We start from the raw sequence: 20,588 nt of genomic DNA on the forward strand, positions 1-20,588 counted from the left end.
CCCCTACCAAAACCAGCAGTTTGTAGTGTAAAAATCCTTAGCAATTCTTGTGAGGTGAATCATATAAAATCTCCCAGAGTCCAATGAGCAGAGTGACTAACATATAGGAAAGAAAATCACCAAAAGGAGCAAGGTTGTTTGTTTTTAAATGATCTCTTCAGATGTACAGAGCCACAAAGATACAGTCAGAAGAGATCATGTTTAGCACTGAGCCCTACAACCAGATTATACAATCCTAGTAAATGTACACCGTGAATCTGTAGTTTGTTTATCATCACCTTGGGGTGGTGGGTTAGGGAAACCACAAAGATCTCAACATTGAGGATGGATGTAAATAACATGGGTTATAGAAAGCAAACACTTATGCAAACCACAGTAAAATACAATAGAAGAGGAGTGGGGAAATGTGTTCTCTGGCTGGTAAATTAATTGACTATTAGAAAGCAGGAACAGATTGTTTAGAGGAATTTAAGGGAGGGGGAAGAATCTCACTGTCCCCTCCCCCACACTGACAACCAACCAACCAAATTAACAGGCTTCTTCTCTGGGCACAGAGTTCAGATGTCTTGGCATAACTTCGCGAACTACTGCAGTACTACCCCTTGTTTCAGGGCTTTAAGGACCTTGTTTCAGAAGGGAGGAAGTACAACTACATGTGCAAATTTAAGGCTAATCTTCATGTGCGTATTTGCAGGCATGATTAGCGTGGTGGCATGTTGAACAATGCCTATTGTTAGCTGCAATATTTCAAATCTGTTCCTTGCAATGACTTTGCTCTGACTTGGTTATACCACAAACAATTTGGTCTCTAATGGTCCATCTGTTAACCGTTCAAATTCACATGACGTAGCTTTATTAAGCAGGTCTGTACACAAGAGTCCACGTTCTCACCTGGCAGGTAGTTTCTTGTAAAGAAAAGGTGGCTTTAGTATTATGATTTATTATTTGTACTGTGATAGCACCTAGGTGCCACAGGCATGGATCAGAGCTCTACTGTACTAGGTACTGTACAAACAGAACAAAAAGGTGGTCCCTGCCCCAAAGAGCTACCAGTCTCAGTATACGATGAATGCGACACAGCACGGGGAAACAGTCAGCACAATAAGCAGGACTCACAGCACACCCGCTGCCGAGCTGCTGTCAATTTTTGACAGCATCACAGCACAGGACATTTTTGCAGGGATCATGGAAGTCTCAGAATTTTTGAATGACTTTAGCTAGCCATGTGCAGGCCCTGTCATGCTCCCACTGGAATGTATCATTGATCTCCAGGGCCTCTGCAGCTGCTGCATGTAGCAGTGTGGGAGCATTCTCTCCAGTTTCTCTTCACTACCACTTGCTTCCAGGGAGATCTGACATTGCCGCAGCACATCCATTCCATCCCCAGTTCTCTCCCAAGTTCTCTTCTACACTGAGGGATTCAAGTGGCGTCACTCCCTTTTTTACCAAAGATTTCGTTTATATGCAAATAGGCTTTAGTCACCGGACTGGTCATTCTGCTTTAAGAAAAATGCCACGTCTCACAAGACTCACAATAAAAACTGTGAAAGCTGCAAGACTGGCGTCATGCATAAATCATTTGCAAACACAACTGTAGTAACTGCATGCAAATTAAATGTGCAGGTGCATGCACATTTTTGCATAAAGCCCTAAAGCTCTTCACTTTTAAAAATCTGGCCCTAACTGTCCTTTTCTCCATCCCTCTCTCTTGCTATTCCTATTTTACTAACAGGAACACAAAGGTTTAGGCTATGTACCGGTGCACTGTGCCGTTGTAAATTCTCTCATATAGCTGCTCTAAGCCGATAGGAGAGAGCTCTCCCGTCAATTTAATTAATCCACCCCTAACGAACAACGGCAGCTATGTCGGCAGGAGAAGCTCTCCTGCTGACATAGCACTGTCCACACTGGTGCTTAGGTCGATGTAACTTATGTCACTCCAGGGGGTGGTTTAGTCACACCCCTGAGCGACACAAGTTACACTGACATAAGGGGTAGGGTAGACTTTGCCTTACACTAGAGGGAAAGGATCTGGGGCCAGCAAGAGCTGTCCGATCTAAGTTAGTGTGCCCCATCAATCCATTCTTTCCTCAAAGGTATGCCACTTTCTTCTACATTATATATAGTGCGATAAGTGTTAGTGCAGCATAGACATATGTAAGACTGCTCAAGATTAAAAACCTCTCCCTTTTCAAGAAGGAAGCCAACAGAAATACACATCGTTAGTTGGAGGGAAAAAAAAGAAAAGAAAAGTCTGGAGTGCTCAGATATTACTATATCAAAGGACGTTTAAGTAGGGGATTACTGCCCAAAAAACATTTAGATTATTTTCAAGATATTGCAATATCTGAAATATGGCATTTAAAGTTTTCTAAGAAACAAGGTCACTTATACTAATTTCCGTCTGTCAGAGTTCATGCAATATTCTCAGGCAATGCGGCACTACTCTGAAAAGCGACTAACAATGGCATCGCAGGGTAGCATACTTACTGGGTCTTAATGGTCCCAGATCAAATTTGCTTAGTTTACAAGTAAAATAGGTTTTCTCTGAATGCCAGTCCTGCGAACTCCATCTGAGACCCAAAAGACCAGCTCTATTTTTTGGTGCATGCATCACCACCAGTAATACACATTCCATATACTATAATTCTGCCCTCTGTTATTCCTGTGCAACTACATGGTCTTCAATTTGGTTCTGCAACTGGAATTTTATTAACAAGTCTGTTGATAAGGTATGAGCAAGAATCAAATCCAGCTTCCCCTCCCAGAACTGTGTTGGTCTGCGGAGCTAACAGGGGTGACAAGAACTATACAAAGGTGTTTGTTATAAGAATGCAGAGCTGTGAATTAATATATAGGGGGACAGATCTGTTGATTAAGGTGCCATTTTATATAGTTTCTTTAAATATCTTCATTGGCAAATCTGTTATCCCCCTTTGGATACATGAGTGTTTCAGGTCAATGGCTATGGGGTCTATTTTTCCTTCTATATATACACTTTTATGTTTAAGAGGTGTGCACAAGCATCAAATGGAGAACATACATTCAGTTTAAATGGACCCTGTAGCAAGAGAAACAAAGGGCTCTATTACCAGTCCTTAAGTCAATTAAACTCCCACTGCTATCACTGGCCTCTTGCCTGCACAAGGATTGTGGCATTAGGCCCATTATGTTCTATAACAGGAATGTAACTGTTCCATGAGAAACAAACCAGAACACATGTTGATGCAAGCATGGGAGTAATTAAATATTGTTCACAATTTATTTGTTCTTCATTGGTTATTTCAATTAAAAACATGGCTAATGAGAGTTTTATAGTATATTTGGCCCCATAGAAAGGAACTTCCATGAAGAATTCATGAGTAATGAAATATCTTTATAAAAGATAAGGAGGGCCATTTCTTTCTGAAGGATTCCTTTAAACCAGTGGTCCCCAAAACTGTGAGGCACAACCAGAGGAATGTTTGGGGGTAGGCGGGGCCCAGACCAGGGCCACCCAGACCTGCTCTGCCCCCAGCTCTGCTCTACCTCTGCCCCGACCCCAGTTGCAGCTCCAAGCTCAGCCATGGCCCCCGGCTTGTGGCCCCGGACTCCAGCCCAGCTCCCCAGCCCCCACTCCCAGCCCCAGCTCCTGACTGCAGCTCTTGGTCCCGGCTCCTGACTGTGCCTTCCAGGGGGCACGAACCAGGGGTTGGGTAGCTGAGTGGGAGCAACTGAAAATTTTTGGAACCACTGCTTTAAATTAACTCAGGGTTTCCAACTCTCATAATTTGATTATGAGCCTTGCGATATTTTGGCATTTTCCTTAAAGCCCCGGTACCTGAACAATATGATTACTTAAGAATCTGAACTTTCTTTAAAAAAAAAAAAAGTAAGTTTATAGCTCTCCTGGTTGCAGGAAAAAAATCTTGGAAACAGAACACTAATGTGTCTAAACCCAGAAGTTAAATAAAAAGAACCCCAAAGTTATCACTTTAAAAAGATTTCAGGATGTTAAAGTCAACCTCATGATTTTTGAGGGCATCCTTTATGTTGTTTGAATGCTTGGGGTTGGCAGTACTGTTAACTCCTTTGGCTTGAAAATAAAACATTACATTTATTTTCTTAATTCAAAAGAGAATAGTCCTCAAATTGCCAAGTAAGTGATCTTTTAAAATTAACAGCAGCTCTATAGCATCACCACATGCCTGAAGATTTATAGCGTTGCCACTGTAAGCGGAAAGATACAGCAGAAACATCAGTTTGGCAAAACGACCCTACATAGCAAAACTATCTTTCATTCATGTGCAGTTATTAGGTGAGACATAAAATACTGTGTGCAGCATTATGCCAGGGCCAGGCTGAATCATTTTTGTTAAATACTGATGCCACTGGCCAGCCAGTTAATTTTACAGTCAAACCTTGTACAGCCTCTATCTCATTTTTGAATAACTGCAGTCTCCTGGGGAAATTCTTCGCTAGGCCATCTGCTCATTTGGCACAAATCACAGTTTCAGACCTTATGAAAAATTCTGTGCTACCAATCATAACTCTCTGATGTTTATGCTAAACACTGTAACGGAACCTGAAACCTGCAGTATGAGGAGGTTAATTAACATCTGACTGGTAAAACATTTTTAAATATTGGTGGTAAAATGGGTCACTTCCTTGCATCTTAGCTAATGGACTCAAGTAATGTAACAATTTATGCTCTTCATTTGTCATAGGTCAGAAAATCATAGGTATAACAGTCCAAATTAAGGAGCAACATGATTAACGTGCTTTCATTATGGAGCAATCTAGACCTAATTTGCCTGGAGGTGCTGTGATCTCACCTCGAATACTGTCAGTCATTTCAAAGGAAATTCTGGGCGTTTCATTATTAATTATTGTCAAAATGAAGACTGTAAATAGAGAGCAGTGAAAATGGTCAGGAGCTGGAGGGAAGGACTTGTGAGGAAAGACTGAAAAAGTACAACTTGACTAAGGGGGACAAAATAACAGCTACAGCTGGGTGAAATTTTCTGGACAAATAGATTATTCACTGAAAATGCAGTTTTGGATCAACCAACACTATTTGCAGATAGGGGTCAAATTCAGCAAATACTTTTGTCTGGGGAAAAATAATGAAGGGGGGGAAAAAGGTTGAAAAGTTTTGACATTTTCATTTTGAAATGTTTGTTTTTTAAAGAGGAAAAATATGCCCAAAACAAAGTGAAATGAAAAGAAAAAGTAAGTTTTGGGCAACACCCAATTTAAAAAATTTTTTTTTATTCAGCCACCAAATGGGGAGGAGGGGATCAATTATTTACTCAGTTCTAGTAACAGTCTACAAATATTTCAAAGGTTTAAATCGAAAGGAGGGAAAGGAATTGTTTTGGATAGTACAAAGGGGTATAACAGGATGAAACGAAGAGAAGGTAACATGATGTACCGGGAAGAATTTCTTGACAGTGAAATATTCTAGGCTATGAAACAGTCTCCCAGAGAAAGTGATGGAAGGCATATTGCTTGAGACTTTTTAAAAACAGACTGGGAAAAGGCACTAGAAAGTGTACTATAAAGAGGGAACGTGGAGAATTATGGCAAGCAGGGAAGGGACTGCAGGAGCTATGAAATTCCTTGCTTCAACCCCTAACTTCTATGATTTAATGCAAAATTTTGCATAAGGAAATGGAGGCTATCTAGATAAGGAGTTATTTAAACTCCCAGTCCACATGCTGGGCTGCTTTCTACAGCTTTTGGGACTTATGGACACATTTAGATTCTGCAGACTTTGACAAAGTACAGAAACCCCATACCAGGAGCACTGGAAGTTCCCTAGAAGTGGGGATGCCACCAACCAACACTGCCCGTCACACGAACAATGAGCTTTTATTTGTTTAAATGAAGTTTCTAACGCTTGTGGTTGCAAAGATAACCTTCCCAATGCAAATCAATGTTGGGCTGCCGTACCCAGAAATGGCATCTCTATGTGACTTGTGAATGGCCCCAAATGTTAAAGGGACACAGGTTGATTTGTATAAAGTCAGTTTTCTGAGAAAGGACCTTTTAAAACAGTATGTTGTGGATTTTCTATCAGCTTCCCTGTTTATATGCAGAAGGATGTTTTGGACAGGCTTGACAACAATACCTCTCACTATTATTATTTATGTTGCATGGGCTCCTAATGGGCCCAATCGCCTATCAGAGCCCTGTTGCACCAAGCACACAAAGAACATAGAGATGGCTCTTGCCCCAAAGAACTTATAATGTAAGATGGGAGGCAAGAAGTGGATATAAAAGAGGAACAAGAAGAACACAAGCGGACAGTTAGGACATGTCTACACTTGCCATTTAAAGTGGAAAAAGTCCCTTTATTGCGCAAAAACCATGGACGCGTCTACACTTGCCATTGACTTTTTGCAGTGAAACTCAGAAGTTTCACCAGAAAAAGAAAACCACCTCCACGAGAGGCGTACAGCTCTTATCGGTGATGCTTTTGCGGTGATGTGCAAGTGAAGACAAGTTCTTCCGGTTTATGGAGCTTTTAGCCTCTGCAGGATAACCCACAATGCCTAGGTGACCACTCTGGCAAGCAGCTCTGATGCTAGGTAAACAGACATCCACCCCTTCCCCCTGTAAAGCCCCATGGATCTTTGGGACTCCCTTTCCTGTTTTCTTGGCAAGTGCACACTTATCATCTGGCCAGGTGACAATGCCTGCTCCGCAGAGAAAATGATCCCCTGCTTAGAGCAATGCTGAGCAACTAGCGCTGATCAGTGTTTGGGGAGAGGAGGCTGTGCAGGGACCCAGGATGCCTGGTGATCACCCCCTCCCCACTTCGCCTATTGATAAAGGGGAGAGAGCTGCACTGTGGGATAGCTGCCCTCAGTGTGCTGCTCTCATCCTGATGGAAGTGTTACAAATGTAAACACTCTTGGACACCTGTGGAAGTGAGTACACAAACCAGTGCTTTTCTTTCACCGGTTCACTATCACCGTTGAAACTGACAGTGCAAAAACTCTGCAAGTGTAGACATGGCCTTAGATGACTAGCATCACCCTTCTTTCTGTGCACGCACCTATTCACTGCCTGCTCAGTTTCAGCTCTGCTGCTATTATTGGATAAATAATAAAACCACAAATGTTAAATTCTGCAAAGAGTATGAACCATCAACTCAAACACTGACTACATCCAAAATGCTATCAATGCACAAAACAAACAGAAAAAAAGAGATGTTTTTTCTCTAATCTTTTTCAGCTGTAGTAATGGTAAGAAGTTGCTTGTAAACCATAGCAGGTAAAACAATTGCAGATTGAAATGTGATTTCAGCTCTGAAGACTACTGATGGCAATTTAATATATGACCAGGTGTGCAAAGTGGGTGCTTAATTTCATCACCATAAGACTGGCCATACAAGGTCAGACCAATCCTTATTGAGGTTACAAGGACAAACCATCCCGATGTGTAGAAAGAATAGTAAATATGGCAGGCGACCAGCTTGGCTTAACAGTGAAATCCTTGCTGATCTTAAACACAAAAAAGAACCTTACAAGAAGTGGAAGACTGGACAAATGACCAGGGAGGAGTATAAAAATATTGCTCAGGCATGTAGGAGTGAAATCAGGAAGGCCAAATCACACTTGGAGTTGCAGCTAGCAAGAGATGTTAAGAGTAACACGAAGGGTTTCTTCAGGTACATTAGCAACAAGAAGAAAGTCAAGGAAAGCGTGGGCCCCTTACTGAATGAGGAAGGCAACCTAGTGACAGAGGATGTGGAAAAAGCTAATGTACTCAATGCTTTTTTTGCCTCTGTCTTCACGAACAAGGTCAGCTCCCAGACTACTGCACTGGGCAGCACAGCATGGGGAGGACATGACCAGCGCTCTGTGGAGAAAGAAGTGCTTCGGGACTATTTAGAAAAGCTGGACAAGCACAAGTCCATGGGGCCGGATGCGCTACATCCGAGAGTGCTGAAGGAGTTGGCGGATGTGATTGCAGAGCCATTGGCCATTATCTTTGAAAACTCATGGTGATCGGGGGAGGTCCCGGACGACTGAAAAAAGACTAATGTAGTGCCCATCTTTAAAAAAGGGAAGGAGGAGGATCTGGGGAACTACAGGCCAGTCAGCCTCACCTCAGTCCCTGGAAAAATCATGGAACAGGTCCTCAAGGAATCAATTCTGAAGCACGTAAAGGAGAGGAAAGTGATCGGAAACAGTCAGCATGGATTCACCAAGGGCAAGTCATGCCTGACTAATCTAATTGCCTTCTATGATGAGATAACTGGCTCTGTGGATGAGAGGAAAGCAGTGGACGTGTTGTTCCTTGACTTTAGCAAAGCTTTTGACACTGTCTCCCACAGTATTCTTGCCAGCAAGTTAAAGTGATATGGGTTGGATGAATGGACTATAAGGTGGATAGAAAGCTGGCTAGATTGTTGGGCTCAACGGGTAGTGACCAATGGCTCCATGTCTCGTTGGCAGCCGGTATCAAGCGGAGTGCCCCAAGGGTCGGTCATGGGGCCGGTTTTGTTCAATATCTTCATTAGTGATCTGGAGGATGGCGTGGATTGCACCCTCAGCAAGTTTGCAGATGACACTAAACTGGGAGGAGAGGTAGATACGCTGGAGGGTAGGGATAGGATACAAAGGGACCTAGACAAATTAGAGGATTGGTCCAAAAGAAATCTGATGAGGTTCAACAAGGACAAGTGCAGAGTCCTGCACTTAGGACGGAAGAATCCCATGCACAGCTACAGACTAGGGACCGAATAGCTAGGCAGCAGTTCTGCAGAAAAGGACCTAGGGGTTACGGTGGACGAGAAGCTGGATATGAGTCAACAGTGTGCCCCTGTTGCCATGAAAGGCCAATGGCATTTTGGGCTGTATAAGTAGGGGCACTGCCAGCAGATCGAAGGACGTGATTGTTCCCCTCTATTCGACATTGGTGAGGCCTCATCTGGAGTACTGTGTCCAGTTTTAGGCCCCACACTACAAGAAGGATGTGGAAAAATTGGAGAGAGTCCAGCGGAGGGCAACAAAAATGATTAGGGGACTGGAACACATGACTTATGAGGAGAGGCTGAGGGAACTGGGATTATTTAGGCTGAGGAAGAGAAGAATGAGGGGGGATTTGATAGCTGCTTTCAACTATCTGAAAGGGGGTTCCAAAGAGGATGGATCTAGACTGTTTTCAGTGGCAGCAGATGGCAGAACTAGGAGTAATGGTCTCAAGTTGCAGTGGGGGAGGTTTAGGTTGGATATTAGGAAAAACTTTTTCACTAAGAGGGTGGTGAAGCACTGGCATGCGTTACCTAGGGAGATGGTGGAATCTCCTTCCTTTGAGGTTTTTAAGATCAGGCTTGACAAAGCCCTGGCTGGGATGATTTGTTGGGGATTGTTCCTGCTTTGGAGCAGGGGGTTGGACTAGATGACTTCCTGAGGCCCCTTCCAACCCTGATATTCTATGATACTATGATTCAATGGTCTAGCCCCGTTATTCTGTCTTCCAACAGTGGCCAGTGCCAGCAGTTTCTGAGAAAAATAAACAGAACAGGGCAATTATCCAGTGATCCGTTTCCTATTGTCAAGTGTCAGCATCTGGCAGTCAGAGGCTTAGGGACACCGAGAGCATGGGGTTGTCTTTCTGACCATCTTGGCTAATAGCCATTGATGGACCTACCCTCCATGAACTTATCTAATTCTTTTTTGAACCCAGTTACATTTTAGCCTTCACATCATCTCCTGGCAATGAGTTCCACAGGTTGACTGTGTTTTGTGTGAAGTATGTCTTTATGTTTGTTTTAAACTTGCTGCCTATTAATTTCATCAGGTGGCCCCTGGTTCTTGTGTTATGTGAAGGGGTAAACAACATTTATTCACTTTCTCCATACCATTCATGATTTTATAGACCTCTATCATATCCCCCCTTAGTCATCTCTTTTCCAAACTAAAAAGTCTGGGACTGTTCAATCTCTCTTCATATGGAAGTGGTTTCATACCCCGATCACTTTTGTTGCCCTTCTCAGTACCGTTTCCAATTGTAACATATCTGTTTTGAGATGCGATGATCAGAACTTCACACAATATTCAAGGTGTGGGTGTACCCTGGATTTATATAATGGCATTATGATATTTACTGTCTTATTATCTAGCCCTTTCCTAGTGATTCTTAATATTCTGTTAGCTGTTTCAACCGCTGCTACACACTGAACAGATGTTTTCAGAGAACTATCCACAATGACTCCAAGATCTCTTTGTGGAGTGGTAATAATTAATTTAGACCCCATCAGTTTTTGTGAGATCACTTTGTAACTCTTTGCAGTCTGCTTTGGACTTAACTACCTTGGATAATTTTCTATGTCTGCAAACTTTACCAATTCTGTTTACCCCTTTTTCCATAGTATTTACGAACATGTTGAACAGCACCGGTCCAAGTTCAGATCCTTGGAGGATCTCACTGTTTACCTCATTCTCTTCTGAAAACTATTTATTCTTACCCTTTGTTTCCTATCTTTTAACCAGTTCCTGATACAGGAGAGGACCTTCTCTCTTATATTCCATGACTGCCTACTTTGCTTAAGTATGCAGCGTAGTTGTAGCCATGTCGGTCCCATGATCATAGAGAGACAAGGTGGGTGAGGCAATATCTTTTATTGGACCAACTTCTGTTTGTGGGAGAGACAAGCTTTCGAGCTTACACAGAGCTCTTCTCCAGGTCTGGGAAACATACTCACACTATGTCTATACTAGCACTTTTGTTGGTAAAATTTCTGTAGATCAGGGGTGTGGAAAAACAAAACAACCCACCACACCGCGGACCGATATAAGTTTCACCGATAAAAGCACTGGCGTGGCTAATGCTAGGTCAGTGGGAGATGCTTTTCTGCCAACATACCTACCACCACTCGTTCACGGTGGCTTAATTATTCCAACGGGAGAGCTCTCTCCCATCGGCAGAAAGCAGCTACACAGGAGACCTTACAGCAGCGCAGCTGCAGCGGTACAGCTGTGCCACCGTAAGGTCTCTAGTGTAGACATAGCCTCAGAGTGTCACAGCTAAACACAAGGTGGCACACGTTATTTAGCATAAGTAGTTAACATATATTTCAAGGGACCGTTCAAGATGAAATGGCTGTTTAACACCCCTCCAGTCATAGGCAGGAAAGGAAGGCGGTTGGGGGTAGACTACAGCAGTTAGGTGGTTTATTAGTGGGTTATAGGTTTATTACAACAATCCATAACAGCCATAAATCCAGTGTCTCTATTCAGTCCATGATTGTTAATGTCTAGCAAACTTATGAATTTAAGCTCCCAAAGTTGTCTTTTGAGAATGCTGTACAGATTTTCTTTGCTTAAGAGTGTGTGGTAAGGGACTTTGTCAAAGGCTTTCAGAAAGTCCACGTACACTATCCACTGGATCACCTTTGCCCGCATTTGTTGACCTGCTCAAAGAATTCTAATAGATTGGTGAGGCATGATTTCCCTTTACAAAAGCTGTGTTGACTCTTCAAATTCTGACTAACAAATAGTGTTAAACTATGTGTCTGATCATTCTGTTCTTTACTATAGTTTCAACCAATTTGCCTGGTACTGAAGTTAGGCTTGCCGGCTTGTAATTGCCAGGACTGCCTCTGGAGCCTTTAAAAAGTCGGTGTTACATTAACTACGCTCCAGTCATCACATAGAGAGGCTCGTTTAAGCAAAAGGTTACATACCACAGTTAGTAGTTCTGCAATTTCATATTTGAGAACTCCTGGGCGCATATCATCTCGTCCTGGCGACTACTACCATTTAATGTATCAATTTGTTCCAAAACCACCTCCACTGATACCTCAATCTGGGATAATTTCTCAGATTTGTCACAGAAAAAGAACAGCTCAGGTGTGGGAATCTCCCACACATCCTCTACCGTGAAGACCAATGCAAAGAATTAATTTAGCTTTTCTGCAAGTCTTTTCTTCCTTGAGTGCTCCTTTAACGCCTTGATTGCCCAGTTCACTCATTTAAATTACTGAATAGAGCATGTAAACTATGTAACTGCATGTCCAAATGGCATAATAACCGTGGGGCAAATATAGTTTCCTTTGTCGTTACTGCTCACATCCACTGGTTTGGATCCTTGTTCTGCATTTTGGCCTTAGAAAATGTGTCAGAGTTCTGAAGATTCCACTTAAATACCACACTACAGACTGCATTTGCAGGACCTAGATGGACCACTCCCTCCTGAATGTGGGTAAAAAGAAGGAAAAAGTAAAAGGAACTATGCTACAAAGCAGAACTGGAAGTGGTTCTTCAGAATTGAAAAATAAAAAAAATAAAACATGATCACATCCAAAATTAACAGCAGGAAATGAACCCAGTCTTAAGACATGAACAAATACATTTTAAGAGGAATGCACTAACTGGAGATTGGATAATCCAAACTTCACAGATGCCTCTATCTTTACAATGGACTGAGCCAAAACTGTGGTGAAGTTTGAATCTGAATTTTGAGGCTGAAAGTACAGACATTATGGGCCTGACTGAAAACCTAATGAAGTCAGTAGAAAGACTCCTATTACTTGGATTACATCCTATCAGCTCTCACTCACCTCAAAAATCAAAGTCACCATGATTGTTAATTGTTGTTGTTATTGTTGTAGGCCTCTTAGTGCCAGGATTCCAGAGGATGTAGAGTTTCTGCTACAACAGGGCTGTTCCTAGCTGTTCTGGGGCCCCACGCAGCCCCCCCCCAGGCCTCTGCTGGGGGGGGCTGGCCCCAGGCCTCCACGGGGGGCAGGAGGGCTGGCTGGCTTGGGAGACGGGGAAACACCCCCCAGCACTCACTGGCGGTGCGGCTGGGGCTGGGTCTCTGCACTCCCGCTGACGGTGAGTGCAGGCCCAGCCCTGCTGGCTGCTGCAGAGCTCAGGGGAGGCGGGGCGGGGACAGGGCCGGTGCAACCACTAGGGAAACTGGGCAGCCGCCTAGGGGAGGCGGTGGAGCGGAGGTGAGCTCGGGCAGGGGGGTGCGGGGAAGGCAGGGGAACCGCTCCCAGCCCAGCTCACCTCTGCTCCATCTCCTCCCCTAAGCACGCCTCCCCCCTCTGCTTCTCTCCCTCCCAGGCTTGCGGTGCCAAACAGCTGATTGGCGCCACAAGCCTGGGAGGCAGGAGAAGTGGAGTGGCGGCAGCGTGCTCGGGGAGGAGGCGGAGCAGAGGTGAGCTGGGGCGGGGAGCTGCTGCATGGCTCCCCGGGCAGGGGGGAGAGGAGAGGAGGGGGCAGCGGCGGGGAGCTGCTGCACAGCTCCCTGGGCTGAGGGAGAGAGGGAGGGGGGAGCGGCGGCAGCGGGGAGCTGCTGTACGGCTCCCCGGGCTGGAGGGGTAGGGGGGGCAGCAGCGAGCTGCCACACGGCTCCTGGGGGTGGGGGAGCGGCCACAAGGTGGAAGTTTCGCCTAGGGTGCGAAACATCCTTGCACCGGCCCTGGGCGGAGAAGAGCCAGACCAGGGGCTGGAGCAGTACACACCTGCGCAGGGCAACAGGAAATTTGGTGCCCCAAATTTCCTGGTGCCCTGTGCAGCTGCGTGCTTTGCGTATGGGTAGGGATGGCCCTGTGCTACAAAGTCCAAAATGAAGTTTCCGCCTCGTCTATTCGTCATTTTTCTGCTGACAGCTTTTCAGCTGCCTTTGTAAGTATAAAACTAGTAGAAAGGCAAGGACTGCTTTTAAAAACAAAACAAACAAACAAAAAAAACTGTGCCCCTCCTCCCGCAACCTGTACACTGAGGGGAGAAAAAAGGTGGTTTGTACTTTTTATTTTTTTGCTTGTTTTCTGATTTTTAGTCAAGGAAAACAGGTTTCTGCTCAATTTAAAAATATTTTAATATTAGAAATGAAGGCCTTGTGTAGCCTGTTTTTCCTTGGAAAAACTCTGGGCGACTGGTGAAAGCAGTAAGTTTATGACATCAGCGACATTTTTCAGAGGTAAAACCATTTTTATTCATTTATTTTTATTTTGTTTAAAAACCTTTTTTTGTGTGTGTGGCATTTTACAGCCTATTTAATTCAGAGGTCTGAATTAACAGCTGGGGCAAAAGTTCTCATTGTTAATATTAAACAGTCATCTTCAATTAAGGGAGGAGCACATTCATATTTGAGACCTCTACCTAGTCCTCCAGTAACACCAGGGAACACCTGTACTTGGCATTCCTAATGTTTTTTAAAGTATTATATGTATAAAAAGGAAACCATCAAACAGTCTAATTTCCCTACTTAGGTATATCGACGTAGTTATTTACCAAAGGATTGCTATGCCCTTCTGCAGCAATTCTCAGGGTAGCCTGTATGTCCTACAATGTATTTGCGACTCTGGTCTCTTGCTCGTTGATTCACGAATTATGGACACCTCTGATCAGGAGACCTCAGTGCCCTCCCCATCCAGGATCTTAGAACCTTCATAGTCACTTATGGCCCATAAAATTGCAGGGATTCAATTGTTATGGAGTGTATAGAGCTGCAACTAGTGTTACCCCCTGGCCAGTATTTGACTGGCCTGGTCGGTTTTATTATGGATTTGCCAGCTGCCAGAAAAATAATTTAATTTTCTGGGGGTTTTTTACGTGGGTCTAAAGATTTGCATTATCATCACAATGCACTGGGATATCTAACAGCAAAAGTTTCTGTGTCCAGCTAAAAATGCTGCAGTGTTCCCAATTCCAGTTTAAGCGATAACAGATCAAAACCATTGACAATATAGCAGTGGTCTGCCCATCAACATAGAAGCACAGCACGCATGTATGAGAGAGGGTTTGAGTCACGCAAGAGTGAGGAGATGTGAGATGTTTTCAATTTTAGCTATATGTGGTCTCTCTCTAGATACTGTAAGTGGCTGTTAAAGCAAGAAGGTTGCAGAGTTGCCTTTTGGTTGGGGTTGTGATGGGCTTCTCCGGTGGGAGGAGTGCCAGTTTTTTTGCATTTCAAAGGTGGTAACTACTGCCCTGATAATACAGTCCACCCCTTCCCTGCTGTCACACCCTAAAAATTAGAAGTTAAGTGCCAGGATCTCAGAAAAGGATGTAGAGTCTCTGCTACAAAGTCCAAAATGAAGAAAGCTTCCTCCACAGGCAGTCTACCCTTCATTTCTCTGCTGACAGCTTTTCAACTGCCTTTGTAATTAAATCATGTTACTGCAGCATGGGCAGTATCTCCTGTACTAGGCATGGGGAATACCACAGTAATATTATAGTTATCAAAAGGTAGCACTGGAAAAATTGTAAGGGTGACCATTGTAAGCAAGCAGACAGTTTGCTTAGATACAGCATCCAGTTTAGGCCAGCTCAGAAAGGTAATAATTCACCAACTTGCTTGTTTTTCTCTCCTCTTCCTCCCTTTACTGAGAAGCAAAGACTGATTTCTTTTTTAAGAGAATGCATGTAAGCTAGATTCACTGCAGGCAGCAAGGCAGAAATGGAAGGGACTTAATCTTCTTTTACTAAATTCCAATCTGTTACCCCTGTGTAAAGCCATCCATCGCAACAGGATTGCTTAAGTGTTACTGACAGTCTACAGAACCCTCCTTACTTGTGGCCAAGTGCAAGGAGAGAACCAAGCATGATATTTGGAGCACAGGCTAAGTTTGCTGGGATGGCATTTAAAAAAAAAACCAACAACAACAAAACAACATATCTTTGTGTAGTAAACACAGCACATTTCATAGGGAGAACAAACATGAAGCCCCACAGTTCCATTTTTTGCAGAATCACTTTTCAGAGAGGAAAAGCACTTAAGTGGCTTGTTTCTTATCTGCATCTATAATTTACTAGCTTAAAAAGTCAAAAGAACATTTTAGGGAACTGCATGGTCTTCTCAGAACAGTAATTTTAAACAACCAGAAAACATCAGTTCTTAACAGATGGGCTCATGCTGCAAAATTCAGATTCTGAAAACCCCAAAGTTCAATATTTTAGTTGCCCCATTTGCAGAATTGAGACCCAAGTATCAAATGTCCCAGAAGCAATGTGTGTGTTTGGATCTACAAGTTTGGGATGTGCCATGCTCTACTTTAAACACATTCAGCCTGATACACTAATGCTACTAATTGCACAAGTTTTCTTCCCCCTGTCCTTCCCAACTATATTTTTGTACATGAAACAGAAGAATTACACATTGCCTATCCTTTGGCATCATGGCAAAGCTCGGATGCTGGATACTCCGAACGGTATAAAAATGCATACAACTATTCAAATGCAAGATTAAATCACAGAGCTGGGCCAACCTGAATGCACGGTTAGACACTACAACACTCTTTCGCCTCTTACAAATCCGTAAAGGAATGGTTTACTAAGTGCTGTGTGGCTAAAAATCTCTAGGCAGAAGTATGAGGGTGATACGCTGCTGGTTTCGTTCACCCGGTAACAGGTGATGAATCACTGACACAGACCTGCTGGGCCAATCGGAAAAATCATTGTGGTTGTAAATAGGTCAGAAGTAGAATACATTAACAGAGATGGAGGAGGGGAGCAGGTTGTTTTTGTGTGTACGTTAGAAGGCGAGAGAGCGACCACACACTTCTCTCATTGAGAAGAGACCTGACAAGAAGGCTGTGATACTTACTGCAGTAAATCACTATTTGTTCAGTAAATTGATGGCCTTGAGAATCCAGATCAGTTTCTCTCCGATCAATAGCCTTGAGCCTTGCATCATTGTGACTTTCTCACATTAGCCAAAGAGACCTACACACAGCTCCTGTCAATGCCAGTCAAGGATGCTGGTGCTCTCTGGTTAGGGAAAGGACTGCTGAAGAGCCATGCGCCTCCCTGTCTCCAGGAGTTGAGGGCACTGCCTTCTGCACTGCTCCAAGTCCTTGCAGCCTGTGGAGCTCTGGGTCCAAACTCTGACACCTCCCGCCCTCCCCACATCATGTGGCAATGTGATACACTGCCAGCTCCTCCAGTGTATTATCTCATCCTCACTGTCCCTGCACATGTCCTGGGTTTGCCACCAGCAGGACTTCATCAAATGGGTTTGGTATATTACTATTCAATATTCATATTGCAGTGGGTCTTAGTCAGGTCATGGCATAACTGTGCTAGACAATGTACAAACATAACAATTGACAGGTACAGTCACATGGTGATTTTATGACAGAAAATCAACACAAACTAACATCTTTGTGTCCCAACATGATGATGTTGCACCATGTTGCAGAGTTATCACACTGACAGTTCCTAACGAAAAGAGCCTAGGAGAGTCTCTGAGGATGCCCTAAAATCTAGTAAGAAACTGAAATATTTCAAACAATTAATGATTTTGTATTCATCAGAAACAAGCATGAAGATTTTCAGATCAAGAAGAAAGAGCATGGTTTGTATAAAATACAGTGAGAACCAAACAAGTTCACACTGTGAGAATCCACAAATCCTTAAAGCCAGCCTTCTCCAAGCAGACCCACTAGTTTCTTCATTCATGTTTCTGATGTCAGGTGGCAATATGCTTAGCCATTCAACTCTTACCCTGCAAGATTACCTTCTAGCCCACTGTTCAAATATTGTTCATTGTACAGTGAAGTGCAGTTTTTTTTTTTAAGTGCATGAGTTCATCTATTTGCAGATTCTCAATTTAGTAATTAGCAGTGGGCTTCCCCATTTATTAGTGTGAATTAGCAAGGTTCTGCTGCACTGCAGTTTTAAAGCAGCCCTGCATTTCACTAGCTTTAGACATTCAGTAATGGAAGAGTTGTTTGGTTTTTGTTTATTGTCCCAGGTGGAAGGACATCCTTAAGGTCCTAGACTTCAGTGAAACTCTCTTATAGTATACACTTAGCTGTGCTGTATAGGTCAGATCTGCCTACTGTGAATCAAGGCTTCACGGGAGTCTTCAAACTGAATCTCTACAAGCTTTAGAGAGCGTTCTTTCCGCTTTGATCAGGAGTGCAAAGGAGCAAAGATCCAGATGTTGGAATGATTAGGATAGGACGCCCATGAATCACTACCATAACTGGTTTTGTAGACAATAAGTCTTGTCAAAGAAACCTGATTTCAATTTGTGATGAGATTACAAGTTTGATTGGTACAGGTAACTAGATGTAACGTACTTAGATTCTGTAAGATGTTTGACTTAGTACTGCACAGCATTCTGATTAAAAAATTGGCAGCATACAATATCAACCGAGTTACACGTTAAGTGGATTAAGAACTAGCTAACTGACAGATCTCAGAAAGTAGTTGTCAGTCGGGAATCGACAATGAACGGGGGTGTTTTTAGCAGGGTTCCACGGGGAACTGTACTAAGCCTGAAACTATTCAACATTTTCATCAATGATGTGGAAGTAAATATATAATCACCGCTGATAAAATTGGTAGATAACACAAAGATTGGCGGAGTGGTAAAATAATGATGAGAACTGAGCAGTCAGAGAGTAATCTGGATCACTTGGTGATCTGGGACCATTCAAACAAAATGCGTTTTCATACAGCCAAATGCCAACTTCTTCATCTAGGAACAAGGAATGCAGGCTATACCTACAGAATGTGGGGAACTGTATCCTGGAAAGCAAGAACTCTGAAAAGTATTTAGGGGTCAGAGCGGACAAGCAACTGAATATGAGCTGCCAATGTGATGCTGTGGCAAAAAGAGCTACTGTTATCCTTAACATAACAAACAGTGCGTAGGAGCAGGGAGCTGATTTTACCTCTGTATATGGCACTGATGAGACCAATACTGGAATACTGCTGTGGAGAATGAGGGAGCTCTCTGTACTATTTTTTATTAATCATATATACACCTCAATTTACCTAGCTGATATTATTCTGTATGTCTGAATGGAGTTACCACAAAAGAAGGCTGCTAGGGGGCAACACACAGGAAATACAGTGGAACAATGATGGATATTAAGTGCATCTAGCATGAATACCAAGGGTCCTTAAGGAAACAGTGGAGGAGCCCTTAATTTGAAAATGCCCACGTACCTGGCTTCAGCCTGATTAGCAGGTTTATTTTTTTTCCTAGGCCTGAGCCTAAGATCAAGGGGCAACTAAAGCACTAAAAAATCCTACCTAGAGAGAAAAGGGGATGGGGAGTCAGCAGTCATTACTGTCAGTGAGTCTCTACTACCAAGGTGAATGGTAGAGACTCCATTTCTTAATGTTTCAGATCAAGACACTTTGGATGGAATGGTTTAGTCAGAATCGAGTTACTGGGCTCAATACAGACTTGTAATTTCATCGCCAATGTTACATAGGTCAGACTACATGATCTAATGGTCTATTCTGGCCTTAAACACTGTGAATTTATGGAGGAGGAGCCTTTGAGGCAAAACTCTCCCCTCACCCTAGATCTTGGCCCAGACTCACTGTGGGGATAGTGTATGGAAAGCTTGCATGCTACTGCTTGTGTGCAGCAGACATCAGTTTCTAGGGTTATCAATCCATTACTATTCTGGATGGCTAAAACCATGTGAATTTTTTAAAATTTACAATGCAAATTATATGTAAATAGTTCTCTCTTCTGCCAGGATCGACTTGCATTATCAACATGCATCATCGTATGAGCAAACCATGTACATACAGCACCGAGCACTTTGTACCAACACAAGCCCAATACCCACTGGTTTTCAAATTAATCCCAAAAAAGAACAGACTTTGTTCTATTTTCTACCGTAAAGAAGCTAAATTTAAAAACAGCCCAACCGCCACCCAACAAAATGAAAATAAAATAGGCTACCAGTATGTACTCATAATGGCCCTAATTTGCAGAAGTGGCACTACTACTGGATGTCTCGCTAATTTACCTAATTTAAGTCGCCTGTGACTTGATTGTCAAAAGGTGATGAACATCCATAATTCCCATATGAACATCAGGCCCTTGCTGTCTCAAGCTGCACACCCAAAAAGTGAGGCATCCAATCTCAAGGGACACTTGAAAATCTCAGCCAATGGATATTTTAATAAATCTAGTACCTGATGCTGATCAGCAGCCAAAGGGAGAGGGAAAAAAGGAAGCTATGTTGCAGCATTTAAAGAGCAATGAACTAATTTAACTGCTGTTACAGTAATAGCTTGCTTAGGGAACTCAAGATGCAAAATCAGTGAACGTTTCACTTGGATGCATACAAGCCAAACCTGCAATCGTTACCCAAATAATGTACTTTCAGGCATCTGAGTTACAGTAAACATGTCTTAAAAGGGCTGAAAAGGGATTTTTCCGATGTTATGAGGTCAGCCAAATGATTTCAGTTGTTTGTTTTGGCCTCAGCTTTATAGAAAACTGTGAACATCTGTATAAACCACTTGCTGAGGGCAACACACTGGATTGTGCAACTAAAACCAAAGTAACCAGCTTCAATGGCAGCTATCTTTTGGAAACATAGCTACTGTAGAGGTAGAGGGGAAGGAGGATGTAAAACTTTGCCTGCAACCGATTGCTTGGGGGTTTGCATCCACTGATGCATTCGAATGGATTTCCTGCTCTGAGACCTTCCATTCAAATAGAGGTACCAATACATGTAGATTTTCATGATGTTCCTTGCTCCAGGTTGAAGGGCAGAAATTGATTAGTTAACATTTAAAATGTTTGCTGTGTTGTCGAAACCCCCAAACAATGCTGACAGTGCACGATTTTAAAATGGGTGGTGTCAGGGCTCCTTTCTC

At 43.1% G+C, this 20,588-nt stretch overlaps 1 protein-coding gene across 9 annotated transcripts in view; it reads right to left on the bottom strand.

Moving 5' to 3' along the window:
* MARCHF8 (E3 ubiquitin-protein ligase MARCHF8) overlaps positions 1–20,588 on the bottom strand; it is a 184,548-nt gene that overhangs the window by 101,525 nt on the left and 62,435 nt on the right. The gene's annotated exons all lie outside the window — the stretch shown is intronic.

The sequence above is a fragment of the Chelonia mydas genome, chromosome 7, assembly GCF_015237465.2.
Source record: "Chelonia mydas isolate rCheMyd1 chromosome 7, rCheMyd1.pri.v2, whole genome shotgun sequence".
Taxonomy (NCBI): domain Eukaryota; kingdom Metazoa; phylum Chordata; order Testudines; family Cheloniidae; genus Chelonia; species Chelonia mydas.